The 20,135-nt window shown below is 43.4% G+C and overlaps 1 long non-coding RNA gene across 1 annotated transcript in view; it reads right to left on the reverse strand.

The window, feature by feature from the left end:
* Nucleotides 1–20,135, reverse strand: part of LOC141582885 (uncharacterized) — a 508,101-nt gene that overhangs the window by 31,266 nt on the left and 456,700 nt on the right. The window contains exon 4 of the long non-coding RNA XR_012515793.1: nt 1,853–1,944. This is a non-coding gene — a long non-coding RNA (uncharacterized LOC141582885). The remainder of the gene's footprint in view (nt 1–1,852; nt 1,945–20,135) is intronic.

Consider the following 20,135-nt stretch of genomic DNA (forward strand, 5'->3'; position numbering starts at 1 on the left):
TTGTGTCTAACAGACAGCACTCCTGGGCTACTAGAGCCACTTTGTCCAGCAGCTCAGAGAGCAGGAAGTACCCGAGTTTGCAACCTGCTGGAGTGTCCCATGCCAGTGATGGACTGTAATCAAGAATATGAACCTTCAGCCTCCTTGCCTTGAGTCTGAATGAACTCTAAGAGATAATTTCCACTCTAGGGACTCACTGTGGGATTAGACTGAGGCTGCACACTGCCTGAGATTGTACCTTACTCGATGTCTTTCCCTTTCCTTTCTTGCTTCCTGAGCTCCTCTGCTAAGGTGTCCTGGGAACACTCCTAATAAATCACTTGCACTTGAATTATTATCTCGAAGGCTTATCAGGAAACTGACCTAAGGCAGTACATTAATCCAAAGCTTCATATTGAAATGGTGTGTGTGTGTGTGTGTGTGTGTGTGTGTGTGTGCGCACATGCGCACGCATGCAACTTAATTATTGTGAGCCTTCTTTCATGGCATGAAGGGAGCTTGTAGGATAAGGAGACCTTAGTTCTCTCTAAAGGGGTAAAGTTGATTTTTTCCATCCCCATGAAGGGAACAAGGCAGAGATCCCTAGGATGGGTTGCAGCCTGTCAGTGTTAAAAAAAAGTCCACAGCCCTGCTAGGTGCTATGAAGAAGGTGGTGCTTTGACTCATGGTGAATCAAGGGAGAGGGAGAATGTGGGAGCCAGCAACCTGTTGTTGCTTAGGGTTGAGGAATGCAAAGTGTCCTGTGACCTCTATAGCAGCTCCCTGTTTCAAGCCTTGGCAGCTGGAGGTGGTTACAAGTGGCCACCTTCGTAAATGTGGAGAACACACACATTTTCCTTGAGAATTCCTAGGAAATAATGGGGGCATACATTCTGCTATATTTCATGACACGGCTAACAATTCAATATTCATTTAGACCACATTACCACACATTTCTACTCATCCAAAAAATATGAGGCAGGCTTATTAGGCTGGTCTGCCTCCAGGGATTGGAGACTCGCCATCAATGGAAATATCCACACAGGGATGGGATAGGAGGGGCTTTTGTCAGGCACATTGTAGCTGGGATTCCAAGGTCAACTGAGTGAGAGGGAATCACCTAGGTGATCCTTTCAACTCCCAGGCATCCATAGTTCCATCACTAAGGAGAGCATGAGCAAGGCAGGAGCACTGTGGCATTGGCTGCTTTTCCCCACAAGGGAATATTCATTGTCATTTGCCACATTCCTCATAACTCCTCCTCCTGAGTCCCTGCTAAAGACTGACAGGGATTTAAGTTGGATCAGACAAAGGTTCCGAATTCTACAACTCAGCAGGCAGGCAGAAGAAAACAACTCCCTCTTTCATCAGGAGCTGGGGTTTCATCAGTTGCCTTTTATTGCAAAGGGTTGGGAATCATTGGAGGTTTGGGACACATCGAGGGCAGGCTTGGCCCTGCCATGTTTTCACTCCAGACAGACATCTATTACCCCATCTTCCCCGCCTGTCCTTGCAACAACACTTAATTATGTGACACTCTGAGCTTCACCACCACTTGCCTCACATGGTTCTGTCCTGCAGGCTTGCCTGCTAGTGTTATTCCTGTAGGATATACACATTTTATTTTGGTTCTGCTGCTCCCATGTGAGATTGAGTTTGAGCTCCATCGATAATGTAGAAAGGATAACAAACACGTGTGTAAAAAGTGAAAAGGATAGGCACTGGAACCAGGTGAAACCAGCCACCTCAACTTTTTAACTTCCTGATTTTGACTGGGTCTATGAACGAATAAAGCCAATTTGGGCCCAGATCTTATTCATGAAACTTAAACTTCAAATAAATGACATGTTTTCTCTTCAATGAAAATACTCACTCTGAGTGCTGAGCTGGGGTGTCCAGGGTCTCCTCATGGCATGGTGGCTGGAACTCATCCCTTCTCTTGGAAATTGTCGAAAGAGACAAAACCTGCAAGGAGTAAGAGACAGAAAATAAATCTGTCCCTACTTTGGAGTAGAATGACAAGCCTATGCCTCCTCTGAGGGAAGACATGGGATCTGGGATTCTCAAAGCCAGGAAAAGCTAACTATGGACAGGAGTTACCAAATGGAGCTGAAGAGAATAATCAACAGTTTCATGGAAAACTCCCAGCTGTAAATCCCTTATTTTCACAACTCAGGGTGGTTATAGAAAGAAGGGGGCAGATCTGTGCCCTTGACCTTTCCTCATAGACAACACAGCCTGGAGAAAAGAGGGTGAAATGGTGTGTGGAGGACTTGAGCTGCTCTCCATTTCCATTCACCCGAAATCCCACTGGGATATTCTAATCTCCTTGGAACACGCTGCATTATCTGTACTTTTAGCACAGCTCACGTTTCAAATGGCAGGCTGCAGAGCAATCTGATTGTTTTATAGGCTGAGCCAAGAGAGGAGCTCCAGTTCCTTGCTCCTGGCCAGGTGCCCTCTTTGAGGGAGAAGACGTGCGGTGTATAGAGACCAGCCAAATGCTTAACGATTTCAGAAACTTCAAAGGCAGGGGAGGAGCCAGAAACAATAAAAAGGAAAATGATAAACATTCAGCTTAAAGACGGGCTGAGTTAAAATCCCTGAGAAATTACTATGAGCAGTTAGAGGCCGATTCTCAGAGGCCCGTGGCAACATTCCATGGTGTTACACAACGTTCCAAGAAGCAATTATTAGCTTTGTTTTAGTTGTGATTAATACGGTTAACAACTCATAGAGGCGGAAAGACGATGGAAATGAGGAAGATGAGCACATGGAAAGGGGTTCCTGCTCCAGCCCAGCACTCCCTGACGAATATGGGGAGCTCATTACACCTTCGGGGTGTCTAGGAGGTCTTCGCCCATTTTGAAAATTCATTTTTGGAACTATTTTATAAGGAGAAACACAATTAAAAAAAAAAAAAAAACAGCCCAATGCCCTTGCTGTAGAATAGCAAACGGAAATCTTTATTAAGGGACTCATCACTTCCTGTGGGCGAAGCTTTGCCATGGGGCTCAACAGCATTAGGATCATGTGTGCACAAAGACCAGGGGAGAGTCAGAGTGATCAGCTGGAATGTTTAGGTCCAAAATATTGGAAGAGCTCAGCCTGATTCTCATGGGGTGCATAAATAGCTCAAGTGGGGAAAAAGAAATCAGTAGATGTAAATCAATCCAAAACTATGTGAGCATTTACTATGTGCCTGACACTTTCCTAGGGATGTGTTTTCTTCCAGCAGACAAGACAAAGATTCCTTTTTCTCATGAAGCTCTAGAAGGAGATACAGACACGAAATAAAAGCCGCAATGATACGTCGTAGGTTAAAGTTGACAGTGCTATGGAGAAGAAGGAAGCTAAGCATGGGAAGGAGTTTAGGAGTGCTAAGGGCTACCCGGGGAGGCAGGGAACACACGAAATGGGTGGACACGTGGGGCTTCATCAAGATCAGGAGATCCAAGCAAGGCCTGGAGGAAGTGAGGAGGTCAGCATAGAGGTTTCTAGGGGGCATCCAGGAAGAGTGAGGGACAGTATGCCTCAAAGGGGCAAGTCAGGACTGTGCTCATGAGTGTCAAAAAAACAACAGGAAATCCAGCATGGCTAAGGTGAAATGAATACCGTGGCGAGAGAATGGAGGCTCAGAGAAACAAGGGATTGAAGGGAGGGACTGAAAGGTCTTAAAGACATTGTGAAGATACTGCCAGAGTTAAATACTGCAGACACTCTGTCTGAATGCTCTAGGAGACTTGAATAGCTCACACAGAAAAATAAAAAATATTTACATATATACAGAAAAAAACATGTAGTTCTTCAAGAAGCTCACAGTCAAGTGGGAGAGACAGGTAAGTCAACATAGAATAATGATCATACCTGTGATAAATAGATACTACAAAAGACAAAAGCTTTGACTTGGGAGCAAAGGGAATGATTTGTAACCCTGTTTGGAGAAACCAGGGAAGATTTCCTAGAGGAGAGGATACCTGAGCCTACTTGTTGAAACTGATAAATTTGTTAGGCATTTTACCCTACATATTTGCCCATAAGGACATTTATGCTCCGAGGATGTAAGTGCTTTGTCCCAGTTGCCCAGCACCTATGGTCCCAGTTCACTTTACCTCCTACTAGAGCAGTTGCCTTCCTGTTTACAGACCCAGTTTGAGCTGTTTTGGGGGTTCTTCTCTAGCTGTCTGCTGAGGCCATGAAATGAAAAGCCTTGGCCACAAGCGAGCTTCTTAGGAAACTCCGAGCTTGCCTTCTCTACTCCTGATGTTACTGGCTCCCCACTGGGGACTCTCCTTCAATGAAAATCTAGACCGTGAACACTGTAAAGATGGCCCTGTGCAAGTGAATTTCCCATGCTAGTAAACCTTAGAGCAGAACAAGGAAGACCTATAATCAAACAGAAAATATGTGGGTAATTTAATTAGAGATTCACTGGAAACGTAAGGTCTTCAAGTTGAACAGTCAGAACATTGAAATGTATTCTTCCTGGTAGACTAGAAAGTTTGCAGAGTTTGGTTTCAGACAGCCCTGGGTACATATGCAGGTTCAATCTCTTGCTGGCTGTCTGATCATGGCCCTGTTTTCCTTCTCTGTTATATGGGATTACAATACTTGTCTTTCCCAGCTCCCAGGGCTGTTCTGAGGATCAGAAAAGTGTGTCGCAAGCTATAAAGCACTATACCTGTGTTGAATGTTTTCCTTTTCAAGATGAGTTAAAAAAGAAAAAAACTTAATTGGTTTATTTAGTCAATATGACACACTTTTGTAGTCTTTTGAATCCGTGGAATTTTCATATTAGGAATTACAACTATTAGAGAGATCCTTATTTAAAGTCCTCATGTTACAAATGAGCAAATAGAGGCCCAGAGAGGGAATGTAATTTATTTAAGATTGCACAGCAAATTAGAGGTAAAGCTGGACCTGGGTTCCCTAACTCATCTTTCTGTGTTCTTTCAAATAAATTACAGTCTATAATAGAAGAGTCAGAGAGACAGGAAGTATCATTTCCTTCTGGGGTTCTTCCATTGGAAGCACATTGCATTTCCTTCTATAGCAAGCACTTTCACTAGTTTTAAAGGCATTCGTTTTTCATAAAAGACTCTTAATCCAGCACTTGCATAAAAGTGCCTTCTTTAACTCTTCCAGTAACCCAGCAGGTTAATTGTAACCCCGTTTTGCAGATGAGGATACTGAGGCCCTGAAAGCTGAAATGACTGACCCAAGGTCACATCTAGGAGGCAGCAAAGGTGGAGCCCACCTTTGAAGGCACTGTGCCCCATGTCTTTCTGCCACACCAAAACCATATATGCTACTTTCTTTTTTAGCATCTGGCAGAATTTTGATGTCTGCATTAGAAAGGAGCTAATTAAAGAAAGCAGCTGAAACAGTGAAATCCGTCTTTATGCATCAACCTAATAAGTAGAATTAACACTGCAAATTAGACTTAGAGGATAACGTGATTTTTATTTTTTTATGAGATTGCAAAACAAAAAAAAAAATAAAGATAATGTTTTCCATACACACAGTGACTTTTATCCAAAGCAGTTTCACAAATCTGATGGAGATGAATCACAGGTAGGATTTATGAGTGAGTCTAACGTTTAGCAATGTGGGATGTCCTAGTAGAGGCAGGTCTGTGTAATAACAGGAGCACTGAAATCAGAACTGCTTTTATCAGAGATGCTTGGCAGGTAGGATAGATTCATTACTATTGTAAATATAAGAAAGTATAAAAAGTGAATGAAACTCATCCAAGCCCAGATATCTAGAAGCAGTTATTCATAATATTGTTGTATGTTTCTTCCTTCTTGTACCTGAATATCACCTTTTAAAAACTTTGGCTGGGATTAGACTGCATGTGAATTTGCACCTGATGTTACTAGTATTATTTACTATGATATAAAACATGCTTCAGAAAGATAATATTTAATGGATTAATTACATTCTATTTCTGAAAATAAAAATATGTATTAAAGAAACACCCCCAAAGGGGAGAAAAACAATGACAAAAACCAAATGCAGAAAAAAAAAATGGCGAGATAGGTTGCAGGTTTTAAAGCAAAAGATAAAGTCTTTACGACAGAAGACAGAATAGACTCTTGTTTCAATGATACTCTGCCCCTCCCCCGACTCTTGTTAACATTCCTGAGGCGACGTTTTGGTTGACTCTTTCAACTGGCTGTGTGTGCTTGTGCAGGGATTGGCCAGCCTTTTCTGCAAAGTGCGAGAGAGTGAATCATTTCTGTTTGAGGCGATGCAGGCTCTGTAGCAACTACCTAACTTTGCTATTGTAGACAATACATCAACCAATGAGTGTGGCTGTGTTCCTACAAAACTTTATTGACAAAAATGGACCCTGTATGGAATTTGGCTCTCCTTGGGGCATTTGTTAGTCTTTGCTTGCCTGGGCTCTGTGCTAAACTCTGTATAGATGCAGAAAAGAAGGCAGTGTTTTGTATTTGCCCTCTGGTAACTGGGAGAGATTAGAAAGGCATCATTGCAATGTCGCAAATGAAGAGCAATAAATGAGATGGACACAAGTGCTGTGAGATAAAAGAGAAGGAAGCCAGCCGGTCTCCTCTGGGCAATAAGGAAGGCCTCACAAATGAAGGGATCTAGCCTGAGCTTCAGAAACTGAGTAGGAGTTTACTTACACGCGCCTGTTCAGTTGGCTGTGTGTTGGGTTTCTTCTCCTACAAGGTTTCGGGGTGTCGCCATGAAAATTCCCAAGTCCTGGGCTTGGCCCAGACCAGTAAAACTTCCCAAGAAACTAGTGGGCACTTTCCAGAGCAAACTTTGCTAAACCGTCACCCTGGATTATATTTTATCCTTGTCTGATCAAGGTACAGACATAACGAAGCCGGTGCCTGTTTGAAGTCCTTGTGTGTTGTGTTTATTTGGTGTGTGTATACATGTTATACAAGGTACTAAGGATGAAATCACAGGGTAGTGATACAAATTCCACCCCCAGCTATGGGGCAGCTGCATTATGGCATCCATCCAACCCCATAATGAGTGCCTACTGTGTGCAAAAGGTGCTTTTCTGTCCAAAATAATGATCCATCCTCCATTTCCAGCACCACCCCCACCAGCAGCAGTAGGGAGATTGGCAAAGGGGACAAAGGGTCCCAAAATGAAATGTTTGCTTCAGAGGGAGCAAAGAGAATGAGGAAGTGGAAAGAAGAGGTGTTTGTTTTGGAGTGTGTTAACCGTTTCTCTTTTAGCAGGAATTTAGCAGAGGTGAGGGTCAATGATTCCATTTCTATTCTTGTTAAGAGTAACCAAGCTCTCCAGAGATTCTTGAAACAACTGTGCTATCTAAATACACAGTATTTTTCACATCCTTTCACGTTAATCCCCCAGCTCTGTCTAAATCATCTGCTAAGAAAAACTTAAAACAATTCCAATAGATTTCCTTTAGAGAGTGGTAAGGGAAAGAGTTGAAGCTGGGGAAATGTGGCAGAATGCTAGAAATTTTTCTGCTTATGTCTTGGATCCAGAAAATTTTTTATATTTACATATCATTAAAAGGTGATTAAAATTTAAAAATAAATGTAATGTTTAAATCTTCTGCTTTTAAAATTATAAATTAGGGAGCACAATTTTTAAGTAAATAAATACTAGGTATATAAGGAGAAGTTAAGAGAAAGACGTTGAGAAGTAGAGGAGATAATGATAAGGAGAAGAGCTAAGGGATGGGGGCAAAGAGAGAGCAGGGACCGGAATCCATAAAAAATAAACATAAAAATTAGAGTATTTGAGAAAGAGGTAAAGTTTAATGAGAAAAAAATCAAAAATCAACTCTTGGTTAAAAAAAAAAAAAAAAAAAAAAAAAAGGAGTCTGGCTGAGTGTGGTAGCTCACACCTGTAATCCCAGCACTTTAGGAGGCCAAGGCAAGTGGATCGCCTGAGGTCAGGAGTTCGAGAACAGCCTAGTTAACATGGTGAAACTTCCACTTTACAAAAAATTAGCTGGGCATGGTGGCTCATGCCTGTCATCCCAGCTACTTGGGAGGCTGACACACAAGAATCACTTGAACCCAGGAAGCGAAGTTACAGTGAGCCAACATCGTGCCACTGCACTCCAGCCTGGGCAACAGGGAGAGACTTCATCTCAAATAAGTAAATACGTATAAAAAAAGAGAAGAGTCTGAGGGGAGAGAAAAGGAAGAAGAGTCACAGTTATTTGAAAGTTCAGAAGAAATTAACTATCTGGAATCTTCATGAGCAGGATGAAGGCCCACTGTTTTCAGCTCTTCACATTCTCATTCTTAAAGCTTCAGAGTCTCTGATGTAAATGGGAACTACCACTGCAGTCCCACGAAGAGGGCTTATTTGGGGTGGCCATGGCCTTACCAAGAACAATCATTTCAGAGGCTGAATGCAGCCAAACCTAGGACCAGCTGTCCCCTGTTGACTGGAGATGGACCTTGTACTGTGGGTTACTGATTATCAGCTCAACATTCTGCATGTGACTTCCATAAACAAGACTCTGAAGCCTGGGATTTACGTTGGACTAAAAAGTGTGCATTTTAAAGCATTTTACAGCAAAGGGAAGAGTCTCCCTTTGTGTCAAGAAAAAAAAGCCACATTAAGGAGCTAAGGAAATGCATCTGAATTAACACATATTTATTGAGCAGTGACAGTGTGCAACTCACTGCATTTCTCTCTTCACACACACATCATCTCATCTACTCTTCTAAACAATCCTGTGAAATAGTTATTATTGTCTTCGTCTTCTTGGCGATGAGACTGAAGCTGGGCGAGCTTATATGTGATTTGTCCAAGGACGTATACCTTTAAAGTGGTGGGAATGGGTTGGTGCCCAACACCAAAATCCAAGCACATTCCACCCCTCAGCTCCTCTAACTGTGTAGCCTTGCTACTATTCCACTAAGTGAGAGGTTTTGCCTCGAGGGCCCACTAAGCAAGAGGTTATCGGGGGAAGCTTGGCAATGTCTAAAGACATTTTTGTCTGTCACCTTACTGGGGTTTGCCACTGACGTCTAGTGGACAGAAGCCAGGAATGCTACTAAACATCAATGCACAGAAAAGTCCCCACAACAAAGAACTATCTGGCCCCAAAGGTCAGTCATCCTGAGGTTGAGAAGCTCTGCCTAAGACGGAAGTCCCTGGCCGGAGTTGCTCTCCTAAAAGATCCATCTGTTACAGGGCTACTCAGATATAGCCAGAATACACAAACTTTAATACTTTAAGTGCCTTGGAGGCTCTTGGGGAGGGAAAAAGTGGGAAAGTCAGCTTTTCTGTTCTGTTTGTTGCCTAAATACAAGGCCTTTGGCTTTGCAACCTTCAATCAGTTTCTTTTAATGCAGTATATTAGGAATAAATAGAAAATGCTGACTGAGATCATGGGGAAGTATTTCTTTGCCACTTCTTTAGGCCTCTTCATCTTCTGCCTAAAACCTTGAAACAGTGGCTTGATTGTTCTCCCGTTTCCATCCTTGCTTCCCTCAAATCTACTTGCTACCATCATCTTACCAAAAGAGAGGTAAAGGCATTCCATTGCAAAACTCTCTAGGGCTCCTGCTGCCTCAGAATCAAGATCACTCCCTCTTCCTAGCCTGGCACTCAGAGCATCTATGATCCTGATGCAATCAGACTCTTGGAAACTTAATTTCTAACATCTCTCCTTTGTGAACATTTCTTACAATCCAACCAAGCTATAATACTTGCTTTTATAGGTTGGTGGTGGAAAGGGTCCTAACCTGTGTTTTCCTGTCTCTATCATGTTGCTAAAGCAATTCCTTTTCCTTGGAATGCCTTTTCATTGGTTCATTTGAGGCCAAATCCTACCTCAAGGTACAGCTCAAATGCCACCTCCTCATTAAATTGTTCTCTAATTTCCCAAATTATAGATAGATGCTTTTGTCTCTGAAATCCCACAGCGCTTTCTCTGTGCCTCCAAATTTGAATGCAAGTGCATGTATGTGGCTTATATATAAAACACATAGGACATAATACACTTAGAGTATTATATAATATATATTATATATTTATTAAATTATCTTATATAATTTATATAAAATTAAATATATATTAGTAAATATATATAAATTAAATATATTAAAATCTCTATAAAATTAAATTATATAATTAAAAGGTTTTGGTATTGATGCAAGAATATTTACATAACACAATGATAAAGAAGAGAGAACGTAGGCATGGGTTCAGTTGTATAATTTAGTCACACAAAAGCTGAATAAAATGGTTATAGGTTTTTTTCCCACCCAAAAGATGGTGTCTTGAAGAGGCTATTTGTCTGGCTACCTTGGAGGCCCCCAGGGGCCTGTCCTCTTGTAGGTCTGAGCAGTTATAGCCACATTCTCTCACTCCATTCCAATTTAGCCATATTCTCTCATTCCATTCCAATCTAGGTTGGTTTCTATAGCTTCTCACTAAAGCAACTTAACCAATACAGGAGGATTTACATGTTACTAGTGCCTAATATTGGTCATTCACTCTTTTAGTCATTCAGAACCATAGATGGGTCATGCTCTGTACTTGGCACTGGGGATTCAGAGCTGAAGGACCCTAGGCTCATGAGAAAAGCAAGCCCCCAAACCTGAAGGAGTTAATCCATGAGGCCCCTAACCTATTCTGGGAGGTGGAGAGTGTGAGAAGATACTTTTAGAGGAGCTGACGCTTGAATTGAGCTTATATGTAAACCTGCACTACCTCTGCATCCTTCTCCATGCCACCCGCTACATTCCAGGTTAGCAAGCATATTTTCATTAGCTACCCAGTGCCACTGAACATGTGTTCCTAATAGTGCTGGTGTGATTCAAGGACTTAAATAGATTTTTATGGGAAGGCTAAGGAAGCTACACATTTAGAAAGTTTAGGAAGCTCCACATTCTTCGGGAGAATGATGATGAATTTAAAAAAGAAAAACAGATAATGAACCCCTAAAGTCCAATCCAATTCCGATTTAGAGATACAAAAGTCACTGTATAACTACATACTTTTAATTGCAAAGATAACTGGTAAAATATAAAGCACACTGGTAACAATTATAGATATGACCCAAATGTGGTCAGATGGAGTAGCTTTTCTGAATGCAGTAGAGAGTGGCATATTAAGTCCTTGACATCAACATTGTCCATCCTGCATATTTAATGCCTTGTATATCTGTGTCTCATCAGTTATGACTTTGCTTCCAAAATTTCATGACACAGCAGACCTAAATCTTCTCCTTTGCCAATAAATAGCTGCATGAATGACTTTGGACAAGGCCCTTGAACTCTGAGTTTCAGTTTCTTTTTTCAGTTGCTAAATGGGGACTTGTTTGTCATTGCCATAGTATTATAATGAAGATGAAGGCAAAAAGATATAAATATTGAGATGAGTCTTGAAAGGTTGTAAGAAATCAACAGGTATATTAGGCAGAATAATGTCCCCTACCCCAGAAGATATCCACATTCTAATTGCTGAAAGCTATGAATCCGTTACTTTCCATAGAAAGGTACTTCACAAATGTGATCAGGTTAAGGACCTCATGTAAGGAGATTAACCTGGACTTTCCAGGTCAGCCCTAAATGTGAGTCCTTAGAAACAGAGAACCTTTCTTTCCTGGCTGTGATAAAAGGGAGATGTCACTACTAAAGAATGGTCAGAGGGATATGATCTGGAGACTCAACTTAGTGATGTTGCTGCCTTTGAAGACAGAGGAAGGGGCCATGAGCCAAGAAATGTAGGCAGCTTGTAAGAGCTGGAAAAGACAAGGAAAGAGATTCTCTCCTTGGGGCCTCTAGAAAGAAATGCAGCCCTTCTGATACCTTGATTTTAGCCAGTGAGATCCATGTGGGACTTCTGATCTCCAGAACTGTGAGATAACAGATTTGCCTTATGATAAATTTGCCTTGGTGTAAACCACAAAGTTTGTGGTCATTTGTTACAACAACAATAGAAAAATAACAAAATGGGGGAGTGTTTTGAAAGCAGAAGCATGAGCAAATACCCTAAGAGAGAATGGTGGCTTCCAATAACTGCAAGTAATTCCATGCTGCTGGAATGTAAATTGTATGCGGTGAAAAAGACAAGAGATGACTGGAGAGAATGAGGTAGTAGCAGCTATAACAATGACAGCAACAACATTCATTAGGCAATTAATGTGTGTCAGATACACATCTAAACATTTTGCATGTGTTAACTCTAAAACTCAAAACCATCCTATAAGGTCGTGCCTTTTTTTTTTTTTTTTTTTTTTTTTTTCTCTTTTAATGGAATCTCATTTTATTGCTCAGGCTGGAATGCAGTGGTAGTATCTCAGCTCACTGCAATCTCTGCCTCCCAGGTTCAAGTGATTCTTCTGCCTCAGCCTCCCGAGTAGCTGGGACTACAGGTTGTGCCACCACGCCCAGCTAATTTTGTATTTTCAGTAGAGACGGGGTTTCACCATGTTGGCCAGGCTGGTCTTAAACTCCTGACCTCAAGTGATCCAGGTTTCCTGGCCTCCCAAATCGCTCTGATTACATTACGAGCCACAGTGCCCAGCCAGTAGTGACTATTATTATCTCCATTTACAGATGGGGAAACCAAGACACACAGCAGGCCAAGTAACTTGCTCAAGCTTAACACAGGCATAGTGCAGCCATGCTAGGATTTCGTTCCTGCAGTCTGCCTCTGTCTCATTCTCTCTAATCTCACCCCTCCAATGTGCCATGAGGAGGCCTTGAGGGAGTTTATATAGGAGAGTGACAATCAGAACTGAGGTTTAGGGTGATCAGCCTGGGGAATGAATTTCAGGGAAATAGAATGTCATTCCTTTATTACTGGCTCCCTCTCTGTGATGGTTTTGTTTATCATGGAGGGACAGCAGCATGTGTGAGAAGAGAGGCAACTAGAAAAGTCTAAGAGGGGAAAAAAAGAAAGTTGAGGAAAATGAAAGAGAGAGAGCCAAAGAGATATTTCTCAAGGATGGGTAAATCTGCTGCAGATCTTTCTGGTGAAATCTATTATTATTCCCAGCACCTTTGTTCTTCCTGCCTTAGAACAATAAAGCAGAACCATTTCCTTGGTCCACACTTCATGTCACTGGTGGTCAGTTGAAGTGTGTTATGTGTATGTGTGTGTCATTCTTAAAGACCAACATGTTTTCAGATACAAACTTTCACATTATCAGACCACTTTAAAAGAAGCAGAATCAGTTGACCTTCCAGGGGATCCCACTGGCTATTCCTGCCATACCACAGGGGCATTCTGATTCCCATAGCTCAGAATTCCTCTATTCACTCATCACGCTTGTTTTTTTACAGGTATCCCTTATTGAATGAATGAATTCCCTTTGGAACTAGATTTTATGCTAGCTCCTGTTGACCTAGGTGCTCCTCTGAACACTACTTGAAACAAAATAAAATATAATAAAAAGTATTCTACGTTTTCATCTTAGAAGTCTGGAGATGTTAAGAAACACCAGTGCCCAAGATATAATCTAGAGCTATGAAACAGAATCGTTAAGAATGGGACTTATGTATGGTTTTTGTTTTTTTTTTAATTCTCTACTCCCCAGGTGATTCTGAAGTTCTTCTGTAATCGGGAACTACCTCTTTAAGCTTATGAGAGCGCTTTCACCATCATGGAGCAGAAAAGCCATGGCTTTGGAGTGAGAAGCACATGTTGGATTCCTGTCTCTCTCCTCCAAGAATTTGAAGAGTCATTCAATCTGAGCTTCAGACCTTCCTCTTTCAACTGTGATTTAGTACTTTTCTCATAGGGCTTTTGGAAAAATTAAAGAATATCAAATATGGGAAGCAACGGATACCATCTGACACATAGTAAGCATTCAGTAAATTGAAATTTCTTTTTTTCTCACATTCTTCCTCCATAAATCCAGGGAGAACTTCTGTAGGGAAACAAGTAGGGGTATCCTCTGATAACCTCAGTGCCTCCTTCCAGCTGGTAGACCTGCACACAAAGTCTGTTTATCTCCAGATTTTCAAATGCTGCTCCCAGCACTGGCCAGCACCTCTTCTGGGCAGCTGATGCCCAGGCTTGGACTCCTTGTCCCCAGGCTTACAAGATTCGAATCCCTCTTGCCCTGTATCAGGGAGGAGCAATGGGGTGGCCCTTTTCTAAAGCAGTGGTCTCCAACCTTTTTGGCACCAGGGACTGGTTTAGTGGAAGACATTAACTTTTTTTCCCACAGACCAGGGAGAAGGATGGTTTTTGGATGATTCAAGCACATTACATTTATTATGCACTTTATTTCCATTATTATTACATTGTAATATATAATAATCATGCAATTCACCATAATGTAGAATCAATGGGAATCCTGAGCTTGTTTTCCTGCAATTAGATGGTCCTATCTAGGGTTGATGGAAGACAGTGACAGATTATCAGGCATTAGATTTCCATAAGGAGCACGCAACCTTGATCCCTCAAAGGCACAGTTCACAATAGGGGGTCACACTCCTATGAGAATCTAATGCCACCTTTGATCTGACAGGAGATGGAGCTCAGGTGGTAATGCGAGTAATAGGGAGTGACTATAAATACAGATGAAGCTTCAGCTGCTTGCCCACTGCTTACTGGCTGTGTGGCCTGGTTCCTAACAGGACACGGACCAGGACCAGTCAGTGGTGTGGGAGTGGGGGGGCCCCTGTTCTAGAGTATAACTCTGCAGCATGTTCAGCTCTGCCCTGGCACAGACCACTTTGTACTGGGCATTCATGTAGCCTGCTGATGCATCTGCCTGTGAGTTCCAGTCTTCACTAAACGATGCCAGCTGGAGTTAACCAGAGCTTCTAACTTGATACCATCTTTCCAAGAGATTGCCAGAGATCATTATTTTAATTCCTCTGCTACAAGCATGAGTTCTGAAGAACAATCGTTCCATTGTTGTCACTTCTCCGCTCTTTTGAGGACATCAAGCCACTGATTTTCTTCTTGAGCTATATGTGAACACTTCTTGAGTTGCATTTGGGAGTTTGTCCTTCACAGCATCGCTGTCTTCAGGATAGTACTCACATCCCACTGGAGAAGGGAGAACAAAAACATTTTCCCTTCCCCTATTCAGGAATGCCTCAGGGCCTACTGGTTTCATATTAATTGCCTCTGACTAGCTCCTCTTCCCTGGTCCAGCCTGAAAGGGCATTTCTCATCAGACTGGTCAGGGGAGATCAAACAGTCCTTCACTGGACAAGGCCCTGAGTCAACATCACTACGGAAAAGGGTCTCACTCCTTCAAGTTTCCTCATGCATGCAGCATGGAGGAGGAGTACCCTTTAGGGCTCTCCAGTTCTGCTTTCCTCAGTCGGTGGGCTCTGAAATCCAAAGGCTTCTGTGTTGCAGGACAACTTTGGTTACAACTTAGGATAGTGGCATGCCAGAGGCAGCTCCTATTGGAGAGACAGCAAGACAGAAAGGGCCAATCGATGTCACATTGATATCTCAAAATTGGTTCTGGTTGGCAGTATTTACACAAAGGAAATTGGTAAATACTACAACTCAGGCCTTTTATTCATCCAGAGAGCTGGTTGTTAAACATTTACCAACAAACCACTGGCTTCAAGTCATGTTAAAGTGTAGAACTCCAAATTTTGCTCATGCTTTCTCAATTATATTCTCTTTTCCCCCCTCTTCAAGGTGCTTTTGAATTCTACCCTTCTATTTGCTCTTGGTGTGTACTTCTAGAGAAATGCTAAAGTTACATTCACAGAGGTCAGAGAGGTACGAATAAATAGACCGTTTATTTGTACAGAACCCTTATATTGTTTGAAGTGATGTCACATGTATTTTTTTTTTTTTTTTTTTTTTTTTGATCTGCACCACAACCCTGAGAAAGACAGAGTTAGTACTCTTATTTACAATTTGCAGATGGGAAAACTGCAGTTCACAGTGGCTGCATGGGAACGATGGGGCCAGGAAAGGAGGCGTCCCAGGGGATCCTCCCCACCACCTTGCTGCCCCTGCAAGTCAATGCAGCACCACCAGACAAAGCACCCACCATTCCCAGACCAGACTGTGGCCGGCCAGGAAGGGCCAAACTGCAGCGAGTGCACCAACGGCTTTTATGTGGTTTGAGGCTACATTCTGTGATTCTTTATGTAGAAGCAAATTGTCCTTTTAATTATTGTGTGGGCTGAACTGAAATAGATGTACATTCCTTGAGCCACTGGCAGCAGCCAGAGTGGCCCAGGTGTTCAGCGTGAAGATCTGCCAAGTTTCAAATTTGATGCTTATAATTGGGAGTGGTATCTGTTTCTATGCAGAAAGCTTCTGCTTTTCTTAAACCAAAGCCCTTAAATCGTAAATGGGAAACACAATGGGGAGGATCCCCTGGCCCTCCTCCTTGCCGGGACCCATTGTTCCCATGCAGCCAAGGTCAAGGTGTTCATGGTATATTTCATTAGGAGAGAGCTAATGGGGACAAGGTCCTGGTGGGCAGTGGGTGTTCACTGACATATTAAAGGTTCCATCCTGTGGCCTTGATCCACCTCAGCTACACGAATTGTATAACTGTTGCCAAAGGGTAAGATCATTTTGAATGTCTGGGACCGTTGTCTTTAAAAATACCTTTGTATAGTCTCAGACGAATTTGTCACAGGGAAGCACATTGGCCTATACAGAATTAGAGTTTTCAATCAAAGCAAAGGGAAAAACAGGCCCGGATCCTGCATTCTTCTTTGTTCTTCTGCCTCGGAGCCAGGGAGACAGCATTGACTCTGGGCTCTTGCAGAGATGCTCTGCAGACAGATCCGTCCCCATGCTCCCTAATTGCTGCCCATGCTCAGGTGATCACCAACACCCATTCCTTTGTTCCTCCCTGAATATTTTCCCACAAACCAAGCCTCGGAGCCATCTCCTCTTTTTCTCTCCCCAAAAACTAGGGCTCTCTGATGTCCTACCTCCTCGGCATGTCCCCCAGACAACTTGAACAGGAGGCCTACATTCATCCTAATTGCTGCAGGACCCACAGAACAAGGCTTCCTATCGCCCTGCTGGGAGACCTGGGCAGATTCATGAAATTCCCAGAGTGGGCGTTGTTGGCTTCCCTGGTACCCCTTCCCTCCTCTTGTCATAACATCACAAAAATTGCTCTTTAGGGAGATTCTCTACCTCCATTTCATGCTATCATTATGGGACTGTGAATCAGTCTTGGTGGGATTTTTAATCAAGAGGTTCTCTCCTCTCTTGGCCAAGGGGAGACAATTTTCCCAGTCTGCACCCCTCAGACTCTTCTGTAGAAATTCTGAGCACAGTGCCACAAGGTGGAAGGCAAGGAGGGCTCACGCATACCAGGGCTGAGATGGGAGAAGCTTGACCCCTGACTCCTGCAACTTAAATCTTCAGGGCTGTCCTGCATCCTCTTTCATCTCTCAACTGTCTTTCCTGTGAACTAATCTTTCCAATAAATTTTCTTTTTCTTTTTTCTTTTTTTTTAAAGAGAGAGTTTTGCTCTTGTCGCCAGGCTGGAGTGCAGTGGCCTGATCACTGCTGACTGCAACCTCTACCTCCCAGGCTCAAGCAGTTCTCCTGCCTTAGCCTCCCAAGTAGCTGTGATTATAGGCACCCACCACCACACCCAGCTAATTTTTGTATTTTTAGTAGAGATGGGGCTTTGCCATGTTGGCCAGGCTGGTCTCAAACCCCTGACTTCAGGTGATCCACCTACCTAGGCCTCCCAAAGTGCTGGGATTATAGACATGAGCCACCATACCCTGCCAAAGTTTCTTTTTTGGTTTATTTTTCTCAAGTTATCCAGTTCATCTGTTGCTTACGATCAAAACAACCAGAATTCACGAAGTCCCAAATAAATGAAAATCTCACACGCTGTGGCTTGAGGCTCTAGCTGTGGCCCATTGGCATGTCTGATGTGTCTGAACTCGGCATTGGCCCGTCCCCATTGAGCCACAATAACCAAAGAGGTTGGGGTGGAAAGTTGAGAATGAACCTAAAACAGTTCAAAACTGTGGGTTATGAATGACCAAAACCTTCACCAATAATGAACGGGCACGAAGTGGGGACTTGCTCAAGGGTCTCTCCCGGTTTGTTTCTGAGTGCACTCATCTATGATATGGCAGGTGGTCCTGACAACTAGATGCTGGAATTCTGTGATTTGGTCACACTGATGTTTTCAATGAGATAAAACTGAAACCGAGCCCTCACTCTGTGCTATGCTAAGTCGTGGCTCTAAGAGATGCGTGGAATGCAGCCCCTGCCTTTAGGGGATGTGGTTGGATTTGAGGCTGAGGAAAAGAGTCTAGGCTGGAGGCACAAAGACTGTAGGGTGACACTGTCCTGGCCTGGGATCACCAGGATGACAGCCATGGTGTGGAGGCAGCGGGGGCTTCAGCGACCCACAGAGCAACAAGAAGGGGGAAGCCCAAGTGACCCAGTTTCCTGATCTGAGGCATGGACGGTATGTTCCTGAGCTAGTAAAGGGCTACCTTTCACTTCCCCCTGTGGTTTAATGAGTGGCCTCGAGGGAAACAGGCAACTGCAACTCAGAAGTCAGTCCCTTTTTACTTTGTGTCTCAGGATCGTTGCATTTTTCCCGACCTCCCAAGAAGAACAGCCCCTTCGCGCCAGAAAACTTGGGAGACCACACAGCAGACATCCCTGCCACCTGCTTTTCTCATAGTCCTTGTACTGCTCTAGACCCAGAGAGAGGCGCGCACCGCAGGGAACTGCTTAGCAACTGCACGTAGGAAATTGGGATTCCAAACTATTCCTGTGGGTCTTTTCCTCCCCGCTTTGTTCTCCTGTTTTGTTTTCAGTTATTCATGATTCAGTCATTGTTCCATCACACAACACACTAACCGGTTCTGCAGGCTCTGGGATCTGAACTGCACTGGGGCCACGGCCGCCCTGGTTCCTGGGGGGGCTTCAAGGCCCCAAGCGATTCTCCAAAGACCTGGCTTGGGTGAGCCACAGGGGGTGGGCAGCCCGAGTGTGAGGCCGTTCTTAGGGCCCCCTGAGTTTCTCTGGGCCTGAGCCCTCGCTCTCATTCTCTCTCTATCTCTGCACGTGTGTGAGCTCCTGACACTTCTGTTTCCGCTGTTGGTAGAAGGGTCTCTTACCCATCAACCTCTGTCTCTTTGTTTCTCTCTGTCTCTGTGTGTCTCTCTCTCTGTTTCATTTGTCTTTTTTTGCCTCTGAGTCTGTTTTCCCACTGTCTTTCTCTGCTTCTGTTTACATCTGACTCTCTTTGTGTGTCTCTGTTTGTCTCTTTCTGTCTCTGTAAGTGTGAATCTCTCACTCTGTCTCTGCATCTCTCAGTTTCTCATTTCTCTGTCTTTCTGTTTTCTTTTTGTCACCCTCTCTGTTCTTCCTCTGACTCTCTCTCTCAGAGTCTCTCTTCTTTTCTCTCTCCCTTCCCCCACATCCCTCTCTCTGAATTTTTCTTTGAAGCTCAGCAGCTTGGCCCAAGTCCCAAATGAAATGGGCTCAGTTTCCAGAATAGCTAACATTGAACATGGGGAGTTGATTTTTTTCATCATCATCAACTTTCCTCCCATTACAGAATCCCTGAGTCTGCCCCAAAGGGCTTCCTGGGAAAGGGCCCACGTGCCGCAGCAGAAGCCATACAGCCATGCTGCACCCCAGAGAGCGCCAACGAAGGCCGACTGACAACTGCAACGTGCAACGTGCTGGGATTTCTCTGGCAGTGCTCCAGCTAGTCAGAGCCAATTAATATGAAACCAATAGGCCAAATCAACGTTTTCAGAAGTTAACTCAAAAAAAAATCCCTGAAGATTAACCAGCCTGTGGCCTTTGCTATGAAATTGTTACCAAACCACTTTCTTTTCTTTTGAAAGTCCAGATGGGCAGATAAATCCAAAGTGGATCAACCACATCTGCCATTCCTCCACACAAATTACACCCCCTCCCACCACTTCCCTCTTCCCTCTCCAGCATGCAAAGCACTCAGGGCCTGGGCTCAATTGATATTTTATGCCACACTGTATGTTTTGAATTCCCCATTGTATTATGAGGAACTGCATCATGACCCCTCTGAGGCACAGAGCTGGCAGATTCTGAAATTTGCCTTCTCCGAAGGTGAGAACTGCATGTGTGGAGGGAAGACTTTCCTCCAGGCACCAAATGGGCCAAGAGTAGACCCCAGCCCCATTGGCTGCCTTCTCCAGTGTTCTGAACCAGTATTCAAATCAACAAAGTCCAGGTGGCTGTTT

The sequence above is a fragment of the Saimiri boliviensis genome, chromosome 2, assembly GCF_048565385.1.
Source record: "Saimiri boliviensis isolate mSaiBol1 chromosome 2, mSaiBol1.pri, whole genome shotgun sequence".
NCBI lineage: Eukaryota > Metazoa > Chordata > Mammalia > Primates > Cebidae > Saimiri > Saimiri boliviensis.